This window comes from Vulpes vulpes, chromosome X (genome assembly GCF_048418805.1).
Source record: "Vulpes vulpes isolate BD-2025 chromosome X, VulVul3, whole genome shotgun sequence".
NCBI lineage: Eukaryota > Metazoa > Chordata > Mammalia > Carnivora > Canidae > Vulpes > Vulpes vulpes.
The window spans coordinates 22,048,455-22,071,902 of NC_132796.1; positions in this window are offsets into that span (position 1 = coordinate 22,048,455).

Genomic DNA, 23,448 nt, shown 5'->3' on the forward strand with positions numbered 1-23,448 from the left:
CATTAGTACCCCCTCATTCGTCTATATGAAAGAAGGGGGATTTAAAAATATTTTTGCTTTTTTTTTAAAGATTTATTTATTTATTTATTCATGAGAGAGAGAGAGAGGCAGAGACACAGGCAGAGGGAGAAGCAGGCTCCATGCAGGGAGCCCGACGCGGGACCCGATCCCGGGACCCCAGGATCACGCCCAGGGCCAAAGGCAGGCGCCAAACCACTTAGCCACCCAGGGATCCCCATTTTTGCTTTTTAAAATGTTTCAACTCCAGAAAGGAAATGTATGAGGAATCTTTCATAAAGAAAGGGCAACCTTAGTTTCTTTTCTTTTCTTTTTCTTTTTTTTTTTTTTTTTTAAGATTTATTTATTTGAGAGCACATGTGTGCCAAGGAGGAGGCAGTGGGAGAGAGAGAGAGAAAGTCTTTAGGAGACTCTGTGCTGCGCATGAAGCCGGAGCTGGGCTGGATCTCAGGACCCTGAGATCAGAACCTGAGCTGAAAACAAGAGTTGCGTGTTCAATCGGCTGCACCACTCAGGCGCCACAGGAGGATCTTAGCTTCAAGGTTAATATTTTCCCCATGGAAACACCATGAAATTTAGACATGCTTAAAACTATTTCCATAGAACTCTTAAGACTATGAGCCTTGGTTTCCTCATCTGAAAAATAGGAATAACATCTATTTTGAGGAGTTTGGGAGAAGATTAAAGTATATTAAAAAGTCCTAATGCAGAAGGCCTGCATAGTCCATGACCTCAAAACTGTTATTTACCATCTGGAAATCAAGCCACAATGAAGGTTCCCAACTTTATCAATATTTTCCAAATATACCTACATATCTTTGAATGTCTTCTTTTATTCTTTTCATTTCTTAAAAAAACACACTTAAATAGCAAACTGTAAAAAGGTACAAAATGTGAAAAGCATTGAAGAACAAATAGGAAAATATACAGTTATTTATAAATGTACTCTGTTGAAATTTAGCAAGTCCTGCTCTCATGCAGCCTACTATGATAATGATATCATAGGTGAGAAGGCACAGCCATAAGCCATTATCTGGGAGTTAATCATAATAACCCTGATTGTTGATAGATTCTAATAGTTTTTGCTATTAGAAATTTAAAAACATTTTATTTATTTAATCATGACAGATACGCAGAGAGAGGCATAGACACAGGCAGAGAGAGAAGCAGGCTCCTTACAGGGAGCCCGATGTGGGACTCCATCCCAGGACCGAGATCGGGCCCTGAGCCAAAGGTAGATGCTCAACCACTGAGCCACCCAGACTATTAGAATTTTCTTTGATATTTGCATCAGTTTCTCTAGCTCTCACCTTCTTTTGGCCACTGACTTCATTCGATCTTCGTTATTTCCTGTAACAATACTTGTGTACTCCCAGTTCTGCAATTTTTCAGTACTGGTGGTACAGTCCACTCACAGTTTGTCCCTCTTTGGGCTTTGGATATGTATCTAGCTCTCTTACTTGGACGATTAATACGCAAAGGCTGTCTATCTCAGCTTCATGTCCCTAATAATCTCAAGAATGTCTAAAAAAGAATAGAACTTATTTCCTTTCTTCCATCCCTCCTTTCATTTTCCTAACTTTAAACCAAAGTAAATTGAGAGCCCTATGTGTCTGGCAACTTTGGAGGGTCGTGGAGCTACAATGAAGCATAAAAGCAGATATGATCTCTGCTCGCCTGGAGTATATATGTGGTGCAGGAAAGGAGCGATAAACATTTAACAAATATCCACATGAAGAATTTCAAAATGTTATTTTTATTTATTTATTTATTTACTTACTTACTTACTTACTTACTTATATTTATTTATTTATTTTTCAAAATGTTAACTATGTATGTGCTATAGGAGTAGACAGTGTTGTGAGATTCTTTAATAGATATATTTGTCTTTGTGAGGAATCACTAAAAAGGTGACACTAAAATTGAGAATGGAAATATACATAGGAGTTACTTCTGTGAGGAGTAGGAGAAGTAAAATATGTTGACTGGAAGACATATCATGAATAAAGACCGTATGATGGGCAGGAGTAAGTAATCAAATAAATACTGTGAAAAGGACATTCTGGCTGATATAGATAATGGGGAAGGAACTAAACGTATGAAGGGAGAACATTTAGGAAGCTACTGAAAATCTAGATGAGACAAATTGTTTGCATGTCCCAGGATCAAAGCTCACACTTTGTTCAAAGACAGATGCATACAAAGGTGAGGGTCATAATGTATTTGGCTTCAAGTTATTTTGAAGGGTTTTAGAAACCTTGTGTAAGGTTCAGGGTTTTTGACACCATCAAATGCAGGGACAGCTTCAGAACTAGAAGTTGCAGAGTCACACAAAATAAGGGGTAGTTGATGATTTTATTAAAGGATGTTCATCAAAAATTTTCTACCAGGTGTACATGTTTGAGAAACAATGGAAATCAAGCAGCCTGTATTCTGCCCAAATAATTAATTTTATTTATTCATTTACAATTGATGTATACGTATTGTGTGGCAGTCATAATTTTAAATAATTTTAAATACCGGAGATTCAATAGGGGGCAAAGTAAAACTCATCAGTTTGCTCATAGAACTCATAATATCATGAAGAACCCTGAAAAATGCAATGTGAAAAGTCTGTAACATGAGAAGTACAGTTTATGATGCACCTACAATTATGAGATAGACACCAAGAGTAATTTTGTTGAGTTCAGAGGAAGTGGCATTAACCTTGCAGCAGCAGGGCAGAAAGAGAAGCATAAGCCAGGTAAGAGGGGTTTGGAATGGGAACCTTTCAATCAGAAGAACAGGACATGCAAACGGCAAGAGATGAGAAGAGGTAAGTCGGTACTGAGAAGTAAGAACGAGATAAAGAGGTAAATCATTCGGGAGTCTGTTAGCCACGGTGAGGAGTGTGTATTTATCCTAAGAATGATGAGAATTCAGTACAGGAGCAATAAGATCAGATTTGCATTTCAGAAGGACCCCTCTGGCAGCAGCATTGGCCAGGGATGGAAGGAGAGAGGCAAAACCAGCCAGGGACACGTGTTAAGAAGTTGCTTAAATCATACAGGCAAGTAATGGGGTGTCTATTAGGATAGGAAGAGGGAAGAGGAGATGTGGATCAATTCTAGAGGTGCACAGGAAGTGGAATCAACCCGACTTGATGATTAATCGTATCAGGGTAGCAGATGGGAAAATAAGGAGAGAGAAGGAGGTGTGAGAAAAATACCAAGGTTTTACCAGAAATCCTCCCTGAGGAGTATTTTTAAAAATGGTGAGTTATAATGATCATTAACTTTTCTTCTTTCTTTCTTTCTTTCTTTCTTTCTTTCTTTCTTTCTTTCTTTCTCTCTTTCTTTCAGAGAGAGAGAGGCAGAAGGAGAGAGACTCTCAAGCAGGCTCCACGCCCAGAATGGGGCCAGACGTGGGGCTCAATCCCACAGCCCTGAGATCAGGACCTGAGCAGAAGAGTCAGCAACTTAATCGACCGAGCCACCCAGGCACCCCATAAACTTTTGTTGCTTTATAGTGGTTGCCTCTATGCATGCATTACGACACAAAGCCTTGTTGAAATGTGCTGGTTTCTGAACTTTGTATAAATGGAATATTCTTCTGCGACTTGCTTCTTTCTCTTGGGATTGTACGTTTGATATCCATCCGTGTCGTTGTGTTTAGCAGTAGCTCATCCAATTGCTTGGCTGCATAGTGTGTTGAATGAATGTACCAAAATCAATTGATCTTTTAGATGGAATGATATGCAGTTGATTTTCCAATTCTTTTCTATTATGAACAGTATGGCTAAGAACATCAATTTACATGTGTCCCGGAGTGCATGTGCAACAGTGTCTCTAGGATATTAATGATCCAGGAGTAGAACTTCTAGGTTGTATGTAGTCCAGTGTTTTTAACAATTTCGGCTTCACCTATAGTTGTAAATTCCATTTATGCTACTTTCGTGCTCACTCATGCCTAATATTGCCTGGCTTTACTTTTCCTCTGTCAATTCCTTTCTTCCTCTCTTCCTTTTTTTTTTTTTTTTTTAAGATTTTATTTATTTATTTTTTAAGTAATCTCTACCCTGAGCAAGGGGCTGGAACCCACAGCCCTGAGATCAAGAGTCACCTGCTTCACTGACTGAGTCAGTCAGGGGCCCCTCACTCATTTTCTTTTGAATTTGTTAGCTATAAAGCTATAATTCATTGTGTTTTTAAAAATCCATTTCCTTGGGATCCCTGGGTGGCGCAGCAGTTTGGCACCTGCCTTTGGCCCAGGGCGCGATCCTGGAGACCCGGGATCGAATCCCACGTCGGGCTCTCGGTGCATGGAGCCTGCTTCTCCCTCTGCCTGTGTCTCTGCCTCTCTCTCTCTCTGTATGACTAGCATAAATAAAAAAATAAAAAAAATCCATTTCTTTGACTTTTAATAAGTTAAACATTATATATACATATATATGTGTGCATATATATATCTGGTGTTCGTTTAAATTTCTCCACTGCAATTATCTGTTCAAAATTTTCCCATATATTTTTTCTACTGGCTGTTCATGTTTTTCTTATTTTAGGAGTTTTGTTTTATTGTGAATGCTAATGATTTATCAGTTATATGTGTCACAATTTTTCCTCATTTGAGATGCATTTTCCTCTTTTAAAAACAAAACAAACGAGCAGAGGGGGGAAAAAAGAGCGAGACAAACCAATAAATAGAATCTTAATTATGGAGAACAAACTGATGGTTGGGCGGGGGCAGAGGGGGATGGACGAAACAGGTGTAGGGGATTAAGGAGTGACTTTGTCCTGAAGGAAAAAAAAAAAAAAAGGACACTGCGATAAAAGTACTTTAAAGTAGTACACATTATCAATCCTTTCAAAAATCTTTTTATAGCTTTCTGTGTTTACTTTCAAAAGCCTTCCTCTTTCCCGTGGTAATAAAGATGATCTCCTATGCTGTTTTCTAAAATATTATAGATATGGCTTTCATATTTAAAACTGTAATCCAACAGAAAATGATTTTATCCATTACGGTAGAGGCTTAGATCAACACTTTTCCCTTTGGATAATATATTTTTCTCACTTCTTATATAACATGGGTTAATCTCAGCAGGACGAGCTTGACCACGTACTTAATTCAAGCAACCCTGGGGCCTGGGACTAATTCTTGCCAAAACTGTGAAATGCAGTGACTAGAGAAGAGTGATATTCTGTAACCATGAGTATGTGAATTGTTTCAGGGTAGGACATAAATAATCAGCGGAATAATGACTGGATTTTAAATTTTTACCTGATTTCAGGGGAGCCTGGGGGTTTTTGACGGTTCAGGCTGGTCTACATCTGCACACATGTCAGTGGTTTCAGATCTAGAGGCAAAGTGTGTTCCTCTGAGGCCCCAGTGGTGGGAGGACAAGCAAGCCTGCTCCTGATATCTCGGGGCCCTTCAGTGCAGATGCTTCACCTGCTGTTCCTCTAATGCATCTCTTATCTCTAATAAAGCTGTAAGTATAACTGATTGAGTCCTGGGAGTTCTTTCGCAATTGAAAAGTTAAAGCAATCAATGTCTAATTAGGGCACTCCATTTCATTTATTAAAGTCTCTTGGTTCTAACATAAATTAAGTTTTCGATATATGGTGGTTCTCATTCTGAGGCACTTTTACCCCTTCCATTTGGCTATCTCTGCACGAATATCCTGTTATCCTAATTAATGATTGCTTTAAAATAATAGTTAACATTTGATAAAATAACCCCCTACCAAGTTCTTCTTAAGGAGCATCTTATGCATTCTTGGCAGTTGGCTCTTCTAAATAAATTTGAGAGCCAGCTTTGCAAGTTTATTAAAAATCACAACCAAAATACTACAAAACTACCTGAGGCCAATGATTCCCTTGTAGGAACTCATTCATTCGTTCATTCATTCATTCATTCATTTATTATTTTTTATTTAAGTTCAATTTGCCAATATATAGTATAATACTCAGTGCTCATCACATCACGTGCCCTCCTTAATGCCTGTCCACCAGGTACCCCATCCCCTTCTGCAATCCTTTGTTTCCCAGAGTTAGGAGTCCCTCATGGTTTGTCTTCCTCTCTAATTTTTCCTCACTCAGTTTCCCCCCCTTCCCTTATGGTCCCTTTCACTATTGTTTTATGTTTCACATATGACTGAAACCATATGAGAATTGTCCTTCTCCGTGGGGCACCTGGGTGGCTCAGTGGTGAAGCATCTGCCTTTTGGCTCAGGTCGTGATCCTGGGGTCCTGGGATCAAGTCTCACATCAGGCTCCCTACAGGGAGCCTGCTTTTCCCTCTGCCTATGTCGCTGCCTGTGTCTCTCATAAATAAATAAATAAATCTTTTTAGAAAATTGTCCTTCTCCGATTGACTTCTTCCATTCAGCAAATACTCTCCAGTTCCATCCACATCAATGTAAATGGTGGGTATTCGTCGTTTCTAATGGCTGAGGAATATTCCATTGTATACATAGACCACATCTTCTTTATCCATTCATCTGTCGAAGGACGTCATGGCTCCTTCCACAGTTTGGCTATTGTGGACATTGCTGCTATAAACATCGGGGTGCAGGTGTCCTGTTGTATCTTTGGAGTAAATACCCAGTAGTACAATTGCTGGGTCAAAGGATAGCTCTATTTTTAACTTTTTTTTTTTTTTTAAGATTTATTTATTTGAGAGAGAGAGAGAGACAGAGAGAAAGAGAGTACGAGTGAGAGAAGGGGCAGAAAGAGAAGGAGAGAAGCAGACTCCCAGCTCAGCGGGGAACGGATGTGGGGCTGGATCTCATGACCCTGAGATCATGACCTGAGCTGAAATCGAGTCTGATGCCTAATCAACGGAGCCACCCAGGTGCCCCTATTTTTAACTTCTTGAGGAACCTCCACACTGTTTTCTGGAGTGGCTGCACCAGTTTGCATTCCCACCAACAGTGTAAGAGGGTTCCCATTTCTCTACATTCTCGCCAATATTTTTTGTTTCCTGTCTTGTTTATTTTAGCCATTCTCACCGGTGTAAAGTGGTACCTCATTGTGGTTTTGATTTGTACTTAGGAACTCTTTTAAATGGCATTTTGATGATCTGGTTTTGAAATTATTCATGTAAATAGTATATTCTCAGGTCTGTTTGCTAATCTTATGATTTTGGAAATATTCCTTTTTTCCCCCAATTTTTTGGAAGAGTTTGGGAATAGTGATGTTAATTTTTCTTTAAATATTTGGTGGAATTCACCAGTGACACTATCTAATCCTGAGCTTTTTTCTTTGTTGGAAGTTTTTTTTAAAGATTCTATTTATTTATTCATGAGAGACAGAGAGAGAGGCAGAGACCCAGGCAGAGGGAGAAGCAAGCAGGCTCCCTGCAGGGAGCCCGATGTGGGACTTGATCCCGGGACTCTGGGATCACACCCTGGGCTGAAGGTGGCGCTAAACCTCTGAGCCACCGGGGCTGCCCATGTTGGAAGGTTTTTGATTACTGATTCTATCTTCTTATTAGTTATAGATCTGTTAAGGTTTTTTTATTTCGTTATGATTCAGACTTGTAGATTGTGTGTTTCTAGGAATTTATACATTTCTTTTAGGTTATCCAATTTATTGACATACAATTATTTACATTATTGTCCTATAATCCTTTTCACTTCTGTGGCATTGTTTGTAATGTCTCTTCTTTCATTTTTGATATTAGTTGAATCTTCATTTTTCTTTGTTAATCTAGGTAGGAATTTATTAATTTTGCTGATCTTTAAAAAAACAACTAGTTTAGTTGATATTTTTCTATTGTTTTTGTATTCTCTATTTCATTAACCTTTGCTCTCCTCTTTATTTTTTCCTTCTGCTAGCTATTGGTTTAGTTTGTTCTTTTTCTAGCTCTTTGAAGTTAAAGTCAGGTTGTTCTTGTGAGATCTTTTAAAATGCACACATTTTTAGCTATATACTTTCCTCTTGGTATTACTTTTGTCACATTCCATAAATTTTGGTATGTTGTATTTTTGTTTTTATTTGTCTCAGGGTAGTTCTGAGAATTTCCATTGTGACTTATGCTTTGACCCAGTAGTTGTTGATTAATGTGTTACTTAATTTGCACATATATGTGGATTTTCCAGTTTTTCATTTTCTAGCTTTGTGCCTTTGTGATCAGAAAAGATACTTGGTATCTCAATCTCTTTAAATTTTGGGGGACTGGTTTTATTGTCTGACATGTGGTCTATCCTGTAGACTGTTCCATGTGCTCTTAAGAAGTATGTATACTCTACTGTTGTTGGAAGGAGTATCCTGTATATTTGTATGTCCAATTAGTCTATAGTGTTGTTCGAGTCCTCAGTTACCTTATTGATCTTCTGTCTGGTTGTTCCATCCATTATCGAAAATGGGGTACTGAGGTCTCCTACTATTACTATGTTGCTATTTCTCTTTTCAGTTCTGTCAAATTTTGCCTCATTTCTTTAGGAACTCTTATGTTTGGTGTATCATATTTATAATTGTTAAATCTTCTTGGTCAATTGACCAAGATTGACCATTATATCCTAATATAATGTCCTTTTTTTGTCTCTTGTAATAGTTTTTGTCTTTTTTATTTTTTTAAAGATTTTATTTATTTATTCATGAGAGACACACAGAGCGCGGCAGAGACTCAGGCAGAGGGGGAAGCAGGCTCCCCGTGGAGAGCCTGTTGTGGGACTCGATCCCAGGTCCCTGGGATCAGGACCTGAGCTGAAAGCAGACGCTCAACCACTGAGCCACCCAGGTATCCCTAATTCTTGTCTTAAAGTCTATTTTGTTTAATATTAGTATAGCCATCCCTGCCTTTTGCTGATTACTATTTGCATGGAACATTTTTTCCCATTCTTTCACTTTTAGCCTATGTGTTTGATCTGCAATTTTCCTTTCTTATAATGTCTTGATATGTTTTGGCATCAAAATTATGCTCGCTTGAAAATTTTCTACTTTTCAGAAGACTTTGCCTATTTACACTAAATTTTTGATGAAATTTGCAGAAAAGACATTGGGGCCTAAAGTTTTCTTGGTCGGAAGAACTGCAAATTACAGATTTAAATTGTGTAATTATCTGTTGGCTTTATCATTTTTTTTCCTGTGTAAAGTCAATTGTATTATTACTCTTATAGGGTGATTTTTTTGTCCTCTGCTGTTCTAGAATTTTCTCTTCATGATTGACTTTCAGTAGTTTTACATGATGTGCAAGGTGTGGATTTTTGTATTTATTTCCTGGAATTGTTAGAGCTTTGTGACTTGATATCTTTTATGACATCTAAAAATTTATCGTCTAATTTCCTTTGAAAATATTGTTTGTTTCCCATTCTCTTCCCACTTAATGGGACTTCAATTAGAAGTATATTTAACTTTTCCATTGCACCTCATATGACCATTATTTAGTCTCTTGTATTTTCATTCTCTATTTATCAATATACTTCTTTTTGAATATTCTCCTATGATTTCTTTAGCTCTAACCTGCTGTTAGCCACATACATTAATTTTTACATTTTTCAATTATTGTTTTCTTTGGTTCCAGGGTTTTTATCTTGTTCTTTTTATAATTTTCATTTCACTTCTCAAGTTTTATTCTCATCTTTATTTCCATAGCATATTGAGCATGATCATTAAAAACATAACTTACACAATGTTATATGTCAATTATATCTCAATAAATCTGGGGAAAATAATAATAAAATAAAATAAATTTATGTCGAGTAATTCCATCATCTGTTTCTCCCTCTGAATCTTTTTCTGTTTTTTTTTGTTGTGTCTTCTGATTTTGATAATATTTCTCTTGCCTACTTGTATGTTTGATAGCTTTTGATTGGCAGGTATCATATATGAAAAGCCTTATAAAAAATTTTAAGTCTAGTTTGATATATTTTTCCACAAGAGATAAATTATTTTTGCCTCTTTCAGACAGGTAGAGCACTTTCTTATGGCATATTGCCCATATGTTATTTGCAACACAAAGGTTATAGAATTTGACAGGAAAACTAAATCTTAATTTTTGTTTCCCCTGCTCTGTGAATCTATCAGAAGTACTGTCTAGCTTCTTGGCCTCACCACCAACTCTTTTATATGTGTCAGATGTCCCTTGGAAAAAAAATCCCCAAATTCTCAACTCAATGTTTCTGGGTTTCCCTTATTTCTTGCCTTCCAAGTTAGTTCTTCAGTGCCTTCAAACTAACAATTAAAAAAAATTGTATAAATTTTTTATTGTATTTGAGAAAGTTGATCTAAATTAATTAATCTACCATTACTGGAAACAGAACTTATTGGGATTTTATAATACATGTTTTGTATTGTTTACTAACTCTCTTCTGACTTACTTTCAGTCTTTGATTTCTCTAAAGCTATTAAGATATTACAGTGCATGGATAATAATTCTTATGTTTATTGTATTGGTGGGCCTCATTTTGCCATTGTTTCTTTTGACTCATACTCATGGTGGTTACTTTCTTTGTAAATTGAGGTTTTTTTTTTTTTAAGGTGAATTCATATTCCTTAAAACTTTAGAAGTAGAGGGGCACCTGGGTGGCTCAGTCCATTCGATGTCCCACTCTTGGTTTCAGCTCAAGTCATTATATTGGGGTTCTGAGATCGAGCCCCATGTGGGGCTCCACACTCAGTGAGAAGCCTGCTTGAGATTCTCTGTCTCTCTCTCCCTCTGCCCTTCCTTCCCCCTGTGCTCTCCCTCTCTAAAACAATAAATAAAATCTTTAAGAAAAACCTTTATAAGTAGAAATTATTTGAGATCTGGCTTGAAAGTAAGACTCTATTGCTATTTTCTTTTGGCATATGTAAGGCCCCTTTGTATTTTACTAACCTGTATGCAGTATTCTCCACTCTTGTACATTGCTTCATCCCAAAGTAATAGAGTTTACATTTTGTTACAGAAGCACCAGAATTCCAGGTTTAAAAAAATATATATTCCATTTACTGCTGCATAATAAACAACCCTATATGAATGTTAAAATGACAACATTTATCTTACACTTGAATCTACAGTTTTGGAAAGAAATCAAATAACAAGACTGAACCTACAAACAAAAAGGGGTGGAAACTTACTGGTGTAGACCATCAAGGCTCAGAACCAATTGGGAACAGAAACACTGTGGTAAGTTTCCAGAACCGGTCCAAGAGTATGGAAGGGTTCCACAACTTGCTTCCCATAGTTGTTTGGAGTCTAGTCTGAAAAAACCTGAACTGGGGATCCCTGGGTGGCGCAGCGGTTTGGCGCCTGCCTTTGGCCCAGGGCGCGATCCTGGAGACCCGGGATCGAATCCCACGTCGGGCTCCCGGTGCATGGAGCCCGCTTCTCCCTCTGCCTATGTCTCTGCCTCTCTCTCTCTCTGTATGACTATCCTAAATAAGAAAAAAAAAAAAAAAAGAAAAAACCTGAACTGAATCTGGCAAATTTCACTGTGATTCTTAACATAATATCCAAGTTGAACTAACAAAAATAGGAACCAGTTCACCAAGCACAAGGAGGTACACTCTATTATTACAAAAGCCCTTTTTTTTGTCTTTGGAGTCTGAAACCTCCCCTCCTACTCGTGAGCTACCTACCTAAACACACACATACACACACACACACACACACACACACAGAATAAATATTCCAAGGCTCTCTCACATGAATATTACATTTTGCTGAAGCAATGTAATCATGAGACTTCGCTGCCGTCTACATAATGTTCCTCTATTCTCATTGACTGCTGGAGAAAATATGCAATGGGAAAAACAAGGAGCCAAGGCAAGAATCAATCATGTAGCTATCTTAACTAGGACCACTAAGCTGAATAAGAAGAGAAAGAGAATCATGGACTGACATGCTGATTATCCCATGGTCCAGTTCAAAAAGACAATGAGCACTAGAATACAAAAGCCAGATTATCTTTGGAATGTGGTACTTTATTAAATTAGTATCTTTCATGGTTTGAGAAACCCATAGGTATTTTCATAGTCAAAAAGTTAATGAAAATTATCCATAATCTAACTTTTCATCTTAGATCAGTAGACCTTAATAAAAATTCTAAATTTCATACACATTGTTGACATACTTTCCTTATTTTCATTAGAAACTGAAGATGGTTTTTTTTAACCTTTCACTTTGGGCTTTATCCTATTTTAATACAGAAACTAGATAAATTCACATATTTCACATTTATGCATTTTAATATTTCAAGTCTCTTGGAAAAATTCAACAAAATATTTTCTGATTAAAATTATTACTTTAACCTTCCTGTGTAGTTTATGTCAATCTGTTATAAGACTACATTGTCACTTGATATCCACCTTTATATTCATTCTGTGTTTGTGTATGCGTTTTCAGAGATCTAATGATAAAAGAAAAGTTGGCAGTCACTAGCAATGGGAGTCAGGAATTTAGAGACACCACTAGGTTCTAATTTTGTGACTCTGAACCCAATTTTAAAAGTTTGTGCTTCATTTTCCTGTCCTATAAAATGACCATACCAAATTAATCCTCCCTATTTTATAAGGATGTTATGAAAATCAAAAAAGATAATACCTGTTAAGGATATCTGTAAACTTTAATATTCTGTTAACATAATAGTAATCTTTTCATAGATAATAAGTAGAAAGACTGAGAAAGTCTTCAACTCTCAAGCTCACAACTCAAAGCAGTTTACTAGAATTCTGTCGAAACATTTGAAACCCTGTTCTGCTCCTTCTTCCTATTGGGAGGATGAGAACATGGATAATATCAATTGCATCCTGAGATCCTCCTTTGCTCTTTCCTCTTTTCAGGAACTTGGCAGTTAATTCTCACGATAAAGCTACAAAGCTAGCACTTTTAGTTTCCCCATACCCCACAAAAGCTACCTGAGGCTCAATGATATAAAGTCATACTATTCAAGTAACTTGTTTACTGAAGAATTTTCTCTGAGGGGAATGTAAGCAATTACTGCCTGCAATTAAGATATTATTAATAGCTTATTCCCTTCATGACATTTCAGTCATGAAATGACTTTCAGTTCAATCCCTCTTTTCTCTTCTCCCCCAGAGTGTGTTTGATCTGGGACTTTGCTTATAGGGGCTCAGGGGAGCAAGATCAGCTTGTAGACATCTCCTACCCCTACCTCTAAGTCTCTTCAAAGGCCAGAACTTTGGCTTAAGGAGGAAGAAAAGAGAAAGCAAAAAGGTCTTTTTATTTCGCTGGGTTATAATCCCCTCACCTTTCTTTTGAATTACCGCTTCTTTGGCTAGTGCTGACTGATACACGTATGGCAGGTATTCAAAGGCAGTCTTTTTTGTGGGGTACATCATTAGGGAATTCCCTGATCCACTGTTTCCTGGCCTCCCATTCTTTTTGGTTCCATTTGGATTAATGTTTAGAACTGTACTGGTATTTGTCAGATCCAATTTACTAGTCTCCAAACATCTATGGGAAGCCAGATCTAAACTCATTACTTTAGGACCAGTTCTCCTGGAAATTCACCACAGTACTCCTCTCTCCAATTAGTCCTGAGCCTTGATACCTTATACCAGTTACTTTCCATGCCTTTTTACTTGTAATGTTAGTACTGCTTTTTGGCTTCCTGAATTTGTTTCTGCACTCTCTATCATGGACTTTGTTCAGACATATCCTCTTTCATTCATCTTGAATAGACAACCTGCATTAATTGGCTGCAGTCCAAAAAAAAAAAAAAATAATAGTTGGCTGCAGTCCCTCTCTTGGGCTTGTAATCTGAATAGTTCCGATGAGTATCCCCTGATGATCTGGCTCAGGCTGTACTCCTTAATCAACTATACTTATTCCAAACCCAAATCCCAGCTCCTGCCATAAGGGCATCATTTCCCAGAGCCATAAAGTAACCTTGACTAGTAGTCTGGCAACTGTCTTGGGAAAGATACCAACAGGATGGCTCCAGTCCAGTTACTGGATGTGGTGTTCACATACCATCCAAAACAGGGAATGCAGGCTGATCCATTGCCCCTTACCTTCTATGCCTTGACAACTCCATTTCACTCTACTTGGATGAATACACAGCAGATTATTGAATTTGATCCATTAGTAGACATCAGAATGGTTAACAGAAAGCCAGTGTCCTCTATTTTTTTTATATTTTCATCTCTTTGAGGGATTCTCCTTTATCTTCTTCCCTTTCATGGCCTCAAGTTTGGGGAATACCCTTTCAGCATACATTGTTTTTGCCCTTGCTATATAGAAACCACTCCAAACCCGAGTGGCATGAAACAACAATTTTATTGTGTTTACAGATTCTATGGGTTAGGAATTTGAACCCAGTACAGTGGGAACAGCTTTTGTGTAGGTAAGGAAGGCACTGTGGCAGGGAACTGGGATCATCTGGAGGCGTCTTTACTCATGTCTAGCAGTTGATGTTGGTTATAGATTGGGATCTAAACTGGGACTATAAGCCAGAGCACCTACACGTGGATTCTTCATACGGCCTGAGCTTTCTCACAGCAGAGTCCTCAGAATTTTTACATGGTGGCCCAGGGTTACAAAGGCAAGTAGCAGGGGAAAGCTAGGCTGAAGCTCCATGGCCTTTTCTCCTGACCTAGCCATGGAAGTTCTACTGTTTCACTCCTGCTGCATTCTACTGATTGTAAGCAAGTCACTAAGGTCAGCTCAGATTTGAGAAAATTGACCTTTCAATGGGAGTGTCAAAGAATCTGCAGATATCTTGTAAAACTATCACAGACAACAATTCTGACAACTGTCTCTACTGTTTATCTCTACTCCTAAGACCTATTTATATAGACTGGAAAAGGAGGGCAGTTTGGTCAGTGACTACAGGGTACAAGATCATGCTGACAATCATTTCATGTCCTTCAGGGGAAGTGCTGGCCCCACATTGAGGCAGCTCTCTGTAGAATTCAAGATAATTATTTCTTCTTATATTTTTCTTTAATAGTTTCATTGAGATATTATTCATATAACATACAGTTAACTCATTTAACATGTACAATTCAGTGGTTTTTATCATTTTCATAGAACTGTATAACCATCGCCACGATCAATCTTATAAAATTTTATCATCCCCCAAAGAATCATATATCCATTAGTAGTTGCTCCTCATTAACCCCAACCTCAGCTCCCAGCAACCACTAATTTCCTGTCTCTATAGATCTGCCTGTCCTGGCCATCTGATATAAATAGCATCATATGCTATGTGGTATCTTGTGGCTGGCTTCTTTCACTTAGCATAATCTTTTCAAGGCTTCCTCATGTTGTAGCACGTATCAATGCTTTATTATTTTTTGTGATTGAATGATATCCCATTATATGGATATGTGACACTTGATAGTTAATGAAAACTATGATAGTTAATGGATTGCTTACAGTTTTTAGTTATGATGCATAATGCTATGAACATTCATGTGCAAGTTTTTTGTGGACATATGGTTTTATTTCTCTTGAGCATATATGTAGGAGTGGAATTGCTGGGTAATATGGAAACTCAATGTTTAACATTTTGAGGAACTGCCAGACTGTTTTTCATAGCAGTTTCATCATTTTTACATTCCTACAAGCGGTAAATGAGGGTCCAATTTTTCCACATTCTCACCAACTCTTGTTATTATCTGTCTTTTTTATTATAGCCATTCTAGTGAGTGTGAAGTCAGTATTTCATTGTTATTTTGATTATTTTTTTCTCTGATGGCTAATGGTTTTGAGCATCTTTGTATGTGTTTATTGGCCATCTTCTTTGGAGAAATGTCTATTCGGATACTTTACTCATATTTAAACTAGTTTATTTGTTGTATTTTGTTTTTAATTATTGAGTTTGGAGTTCTGCATGAATTTTGGAATCCAGTTTCTTATCTAATGCATGACCAGTAAACATTTTCCCCCATTCTTTAGATTGTCTTTTCACTTTCTTCATGGTGTCCTTTCAAGTACAAAAGTTTTAATTCCGATGACATGCAACTTATCTATTTTTTCTTTTGCCACTGAATTTTGGTGCCCTCTACAAGAAACCATTTCCTAACTCAAGGTTACAAAGACTTATCCTATATTTTCTTCCAAAAGCTTTATGGTTTTAGATTTTACACTTAGGTGTATGATCCGTTTCACATTTGCATGTGGATATCCAGTTTTCTCAGAACCATTTGTTGAGAAAACTCTTTTCCCTCCACTGAATGGTCATAGCACCCTGGTCAAATATCAATTGACAGTAATGTAAGGGTGCGTTGTTAACTCTCAATTCTCTTCCAATAATCTATATGTACTTATTTCTTCTCTGTTTCAGCTAAAGAGTCTATTCACCAATTCCAAGGAAGAGGGAAATGCAAACTTAATATATCTAATCATAACACTTCACCATGTTGATATCTTCATGGATGAGAGGCAAGCTAACCTATGGCCTGAAGGGAGATTTGAATCTCCAAGTGAGACTTCATTCCATGTGAATAACATGAATTTCCTAGATTACATGGCTCCCAGGCATTGAATGAACCAGGCTGCATCTATGGAAAAGTCTGAATTAAATTTGCCCACATTTTTTAAAGTGACAGAGCTTTACATTAATGGGAGGGCTGATGAGGTGTGTTGCTGTTAATTGGCTGCCTGAAGATATAGCAGTGCTTAGCTCGAGTCACTCTTTCAGCAAATAGTTTCCTCTTTGTAGTTCGGTGAGGCTGAACTCTGGCTAAAATTTTTCTACCTTTCCTCTCATTTTCGTGACTAAGTGTGTACAATATATTCAATTCTTAAAACATGGTTTCAACCTCAACTGGATGAAACCAAGTCTTCCTGAAATATGCCATTCAATTACAAACATTTTGAGCTTGGTAGTCCAGCCCTGACGTGAAACTCTATACAGAAAATCCCTGTGTTAAAGCAATTCAGCAGACTTCTTTGCTGACCAATCAAGTTCTTTTGTCAAAGGCAAAGTCTAATTTCATCATTGAAGATGAATGGCTGAAACAGCAATTCCCTGGTAGGAGTGACACATGAAAACTCATTTAAAAAGGGATTGCACATTGAAATTCACTTAAATAAAAGAATGTAATTAATTGAACAAATAAAGATGAGGTTTTGGTGAGAGGATAAGCTCAGCAAAATAGCAGGACATTGCAGTAATATCAAATAAAAGGAAAAAAAATAGAAATGGAACCTAAGGGTGATTAAAAGAAAGTCTTAACTGATGACAGTTTTTAAAAAATATTTAGCAACATTTATTACAAATATTCAGACAATGATGTATACAAACTACTTTGCACTGCACATCTTTATGGATGAATGAATGATGATGAATACATGATGAATACATGCTTCATGTATACATGTGAAGTACATTAGGCACATAAATGATCCATGCCCTAATTTAAGAATATTTCTTAAAGATACCCAAAAGATACTCCCAAAGTGTATGTTAATCACAGGATAAGACTGCTTCATGTGTGGGTGTCTGTACTGCCGACAAGTGTAAATTTACCCAGTAGCAGCTGTGATCAATTACTTCCAAAATTCCTAATGACCTCATGGTCCAAATCAACTTACAGACAATGATTTGTATAATTTAGTCAATGATCTGTGACTTGGGAGAGAGAAATTACACAAACTTCCACCCAAATAAGAACCTATTTATTCTTATTTAATATTACCTTTAAAAGTTACAAAAGGAAAAATTTATTGAGGCATAATGCATACCCAATACAACCTAATAGGGTCAATATCAAGTCCTGGACAGGGAGGCCTGGGTGGCTCAGCGGTTTAGCGCCTGTCTTCGGCCCAGGGTGTGATCCTGGAGTCCAGGGATTGAGTCCCACATCAGGCTTCCTGCATGGAGTCTGCTTCTCCCTCTACCTGTGTCTCTGCCTGTCTCTGTGTGTGTGTGTGTCTCTCATGGATAAATAAATAAAATCTTTAAAAAAAAAGTCCTGGACAAATCAGAAATTGCTTGGCACCAAAATTTCTAAATATCCTCTTGCAAATTAGTTAAGTATACCCTAAATCTCTCAAATGTCACTAGGACATGTATATATATATACAGGGGGGATATTAATATGATGGATTACATGTCACTCTTCTTTTCTTCTCTTATTTGCCTATGCAGGTTGCCCGGGCCCCTCAAAGTCTTACTCAGTTTTGGGATCCCTAGTGGTATCTCATGTGGTTCATGTTCTGCTCTGGACTGTTTTGTTGATGATAATGACAACAGATGTCATTTGAAGATGATGACTCATCACTGCCAAGATATGGTTAAAAAAAATACTACATCTTGGTCTCAATTAGGTCATACAGAAGTTGATATAATCCAAAATAGTTAAACAGTGACTGAGCTTGGTCACTACTATCTCCTCCTTTCTGCTTGGCCTCAAATTTCCCTTTGAATATTAAGATACAAGGTTTTCCTTGTTCTCCTTTAGCCTGGAACTCTTAATACACAAATCATCTGATGATGCCCAGTCGGCCACCTCTTCAGACCTATCTGGGTATGACTCTTTGCATTCAGGGTTGAGTAACCCCTCCCATATTAATATAAATTTGAACTAAACGGAGCTTAGGCATAAAATCCCAGATCAGTACATCTGCAAATGAGGACTCTTGCACACATATATATTCCCTTTCTATCTGTGGACAGAAAAGAGGGAGACATGGAGCAGAGGAAATGAGGAAGGGAAGGATCAAGTGGGAAGAAAGAGACTGAAAAAGAGACTGAGGGAATGAAAGTGTTCTCAAAAGTCATCAATACTGAACCCATCACTTCAGAATTATTGGATGGAGGAGAAATTTTGTAAAGGTAGTTTTTAAAGAAGATGTCAACTAGGAAATCTCAAGCCACTTATTAGTTTTTAGAGTGAAAACTTTTCAACCAAAAATAGGCAAGTAAACATTATTTTGTATTCCTTTCAGCACACTGATGATATTTTGCAGTGTGATGGATTGAAGTTGTTTCAGATATTCTACAATTTCTGTGATTTTCACCCACTGAGACTCTATTCAGATAAAAGGATCAATCTAAATTCTGATGGTTAAGAATTGCGTGTGCCACTTTTCAATCACATTTCAAGAAATCAGCTGAATACACCAAATAATTCCAAAGCATTTTTGTCCTATCTCAGCCCTTTGGGTCTGGGTTTCAGTGGAACTAAGTTTTAATCGCTTTTTAGCAGAAAGTACAAAGCAAGTTATAAACAGAAGTGTTAAGACAAACATCAGAGGAGTTGTCATGTTATGCCTTGGATTTTCATGTTTTTGAAACAACCATAAAGAAGCATTTTCATATTTTATCTTTTTTCATATTTTTCCATCCATTCAAAATTATGGAATCTAAAGTATTACAAGTATTTGTTTAATTTTTCTATATTATCAGGTTGATCCAAATAGAATAAAGATTCTTCTTAATTGTACCCATTAGTTGTTATAGCTCACACTACATACTCCCCACACTCTAGTTCTGATCGGTCCATTTTGTCGGGAACTGGAAGAGAAACAGATACGTTTCAGAATGAACGGGTTTTGTAAAGCCTCATGAAAAGTGATTCACTAAGATACCAGAAACAAACTCTCCCATCCCACATACTATTTGGCAATAAGACTCTCCAGACAACCCTATTAAGAGGCAGTGCCTATTTGCTCTCTCCTTGAATCTGGACTGGCCCTGTGACTTTCAAATGAAATGCGGCAGAAGAGATATTATGCAAATTTTGTGGCCTTAAGAGGCCTTACCACTTCATTTTTCACCCTCTTGTGTTCTGAGGCCCCACGGCTACCCTGCTAGAGAGAAACATGAGCTAGAGGTCTTTTTTGGATGGTAGCTATCACTAGACATGAGTGAAGCCATTCTGTATCATTCAGCCTCAGTTGAGTTTCTAGATAATTGCTACCATATGAATGATCTCAGCCAACATATATGAAGCAGAACTAGCCCAGTGAGCCCTACAGAAGTACGAATAAAAGATCTTTATTGATTTTGGAGGGAGTGTGATATGCAAGGGTAAATAATGAATACAAACCTCAAACGCCACTGCTGTCTCCTTCTCTGTAGTTATCATGAAGATGATACTCCTTTTCCTCTCTAAGATTGCATTTCCATCTTTGCACATTTTCTTGCACTATCAAGGGACCTTCCTTATTTCAACTATGCCTTCTTTAATCATGTGTATCATGCATCTTCTACTACTACCTCTCTAGTAGTTCTTTTGTATTCACATTTAAACATCCCTTGTTCTGTCTTATCTTAAAATATACTTTTCAGACCCATCAACACCTCTGGTTAGCAGCGTATCTCTTCTTTTCTCTTTATAACTCAACAATTTTAAAGAGTTCTTTATCCTGACTGATTTTACTCTCACTTCCTCTTTGTAACTCGCTGGAATCTGACTTCTGGAGCATCATGGAAATGGAGCATCACCAATGATCTTACTATCCCTAAATCCAAGAGAAATTTCTTAGTCTTTTTCTGACTGAACTTTCCTGTAGCCCCTGATGGTATCAGTCATGCCCTTTGCCTTTAAACATTGTCTTCCCTTGACTTGATTACACTTCATATTTCTCATTGTATTCTAATAACTATCCTGTGGTATCCTTTGATATATCCTCTAATTGGTTCACTCTGCTTTCCTTTAGACCCGTGGTCAGTGAATCATGGCCTGTGGGCCAAATTCTGACCTTTACCTGTTTTTGTAAATTAAGTTATATTAGAACGCAGCCTCACTCACTCATTCATATATCAGCTGTAGCTATGATCAATGATAAATGAATAAGCTGAGTAGTTGCAACACAGACCAAACCATACGATCCACGAAGCCTAAAATGTTTTCCATTTGGCCTTTTACAGAAAAAACTTGCCAACCCCTGATACAGAGTTCTGATGTGTGTTCTATTCTATTTTCACTATATAACTTTCCTGATGGAGCTTACCCTTCACTATCATCAACACACAATGAAAGTTATATCTATACAGGGCATAGCTCCCACAAAGCCTGTCTCTAATCCAGGTGATAGAGTCAAATCTGTGGGCTATTCCCCCCTTTATTGCTCTATGTGCATTATCAATTTTTCTCTGCTTTACTCTGTGACTCGGGAACCCGAGCTCCATGGACTGGGCCCCTTGCCCTTTGCAATAACCAATTAAAAAATTGGTTAACCTCAAGTGGAGGCATTAGTGGGAAATGGGAGGGCAAAGGAAGAAAAAGGTCAAGGTGTATAGTATACTCCACTGCCTCCCTCACTTACAGAACATGATTTTTTTTAAAGATTTTATTTCTTTATTCATAGAGATGCAGAGAGAGAGAGAGAGAGAGAGAGAGGCAGAGACACAGGCAGAGGGAGAAGCAGGCTCCATGCAGAGAGCCTGACGTGGGACTTGATCCCAGGTCTCCAGGATCACACCCTGGGATGCAGGTGGTGCTAAACCGCTGTGCCACCGGGGCTGCCCCTACAGAACATGATTTTGTAGTGGTTTTGTTATTTTACTGAAGGCTGTATCTCTTGTTCTATGATGCTTTTCTTTTTTCTAACTTTTAAAAATGTTTCTAACACTTTATTTAAATTCTAGTTAATATATGGTGTAATATTGGTTTCAGGAGTAGAATTTAATGATTCCTTACTTAGACCTGACACCCAGTGCTCATCACAAGTGCCTTAATATCCATCATCCATCTTGCCAATCCCCCCTCCAGCAACCCTCAGTTTGTTCTCTATAATTAAGAGTCTCTTGTGGTTTTCTTCCCTCTTTTTCGCCCTTTCCCTTATGGTTATCTGTTTTGTATCTTAAATTCCACATACAAGTGAACTCATATGGTATTTATCTTTCTCTATTTCACTTAGCATAATACACTCTAGCTCCATCCACATTGTTGCAAATGGCAAGATTTCATTCTTTCTGATGGCTGAATAGTGTTCCATTGTGTGTGTGTGTGTGTGTGTGTGTATACACATAGATATACATATAGCACATCTTCTTTATCCATCCACTATGATGCTCTTCTATAGCTATGTCTTCTGAATCTTGGTAACTGCTCATTCCCCTTTCTCCCTTAGGTCTAAGCAAGGTCTCTGTACCATTGTTAGCTTCAAGTACTTCCCCAGCCTTTTTGGGTTCCTTAAACTCTACCTACATTTTATAAGTCTTTCCTTAAAATTTCCTTATTCGTACAATTTGGATATACCTTTTGATCAGGATTTTGATATAAGCAACTGCCTACTGGATATATAAACATAGATATCTGATAGTCAATTAAATAGAAGATATCCTTGGGGTGCCTGGGTGACTCAGTTGGTTAAGCATCTGATTCTTGATTTTGGCTCAGGTCATGATCTCAGGGCTGTTAGATGGAGCCCCACATTGGGCATGGAGTCTGCTTAGGATTCTCTCTCTTCTTCTCCCTCTGTCCCTCCCCCTGCCACTCATGTTCTCTCTCTCTAAAAGAGAGAAAGAAAGAGAAAAAGAAAGAAAATGAAATCATTGCCACAAACCTGAGTATTTATCGTGACCTCTTCCCAGTCTTTCACAGCTCAACTAGTATAAAGTTCTGTTCTAAATTGATGCTAGGCCCACTGACATCTCTGCCTAAGCCCTGTGCAACTCCTGATCACTATTTTTGTCTCTAGGGCCCATCCCAACATTGTTTTTCATAATGCAACCAGATTCTGATTTCTAAATTAAAAATCTGATCATGGCAGTCTCTTTCTTAAAACTCTTCAACTGTATCTCTAAAATAAAGACAAAATCCTTTGGCATGGCATATCCAATCCTCCATAATCTGAACTTGTTTACTTTCCCAGCCTTATCTCTTCTCACTTCCTACATTCTATTCCACACTCTGAGCCATATTCAAATTCCTTTTAGTCCTTTGAAGGGGCCACACTTTGTCTTCCTTCTATGCCATCTAGCTGCCATTCCTCACACCTGGAACACTTTTTCTCTCAAGTTCATTTGGATAATCTCTAGTTTTCTTTCATTTCACTACTCCCAGGGAGTCTCCCTTTACATGCTCAGATGCAATTTATCACCCTTGTTGTGTTCTACATCTGTGTTAAATAATACTTGTTTGCTAGCAGTAATCACACTATTTTTTAATGTGTTTTATGCCCTTCTACCAGGCTATAAACCAAGAAAGGGGTAGGAGCCCCATCTATGTGATTCACCAGAATATCACACAGCATGTATCACACACCCATAGTTACTATAAAAAGATTTAAAATAATTAAATTAAGTTAATGTGATAATAAAATGATTTACTATTTAAAATTGTGACACTTCTAGATTAGATTAAATTTCATGGCAAATATTTTATGGCAGCTAATACATGCATGGCATTTGCAAAGCTCCTGCTTTCATTGTACTCTGTAGGATACAGTTTTATGAGGTAGGTCTTTGCGACCCTAGTAATCTCATAGTGATCACAAGGGCAGGGCAAATAGGAAATTTTGTGGTAACACAGGTATCACAAAGGAAGGCGAGTTAGAACTTTTGGAGTTTAAACCGCTTGAACATCCTAAATGAATGAACAACTA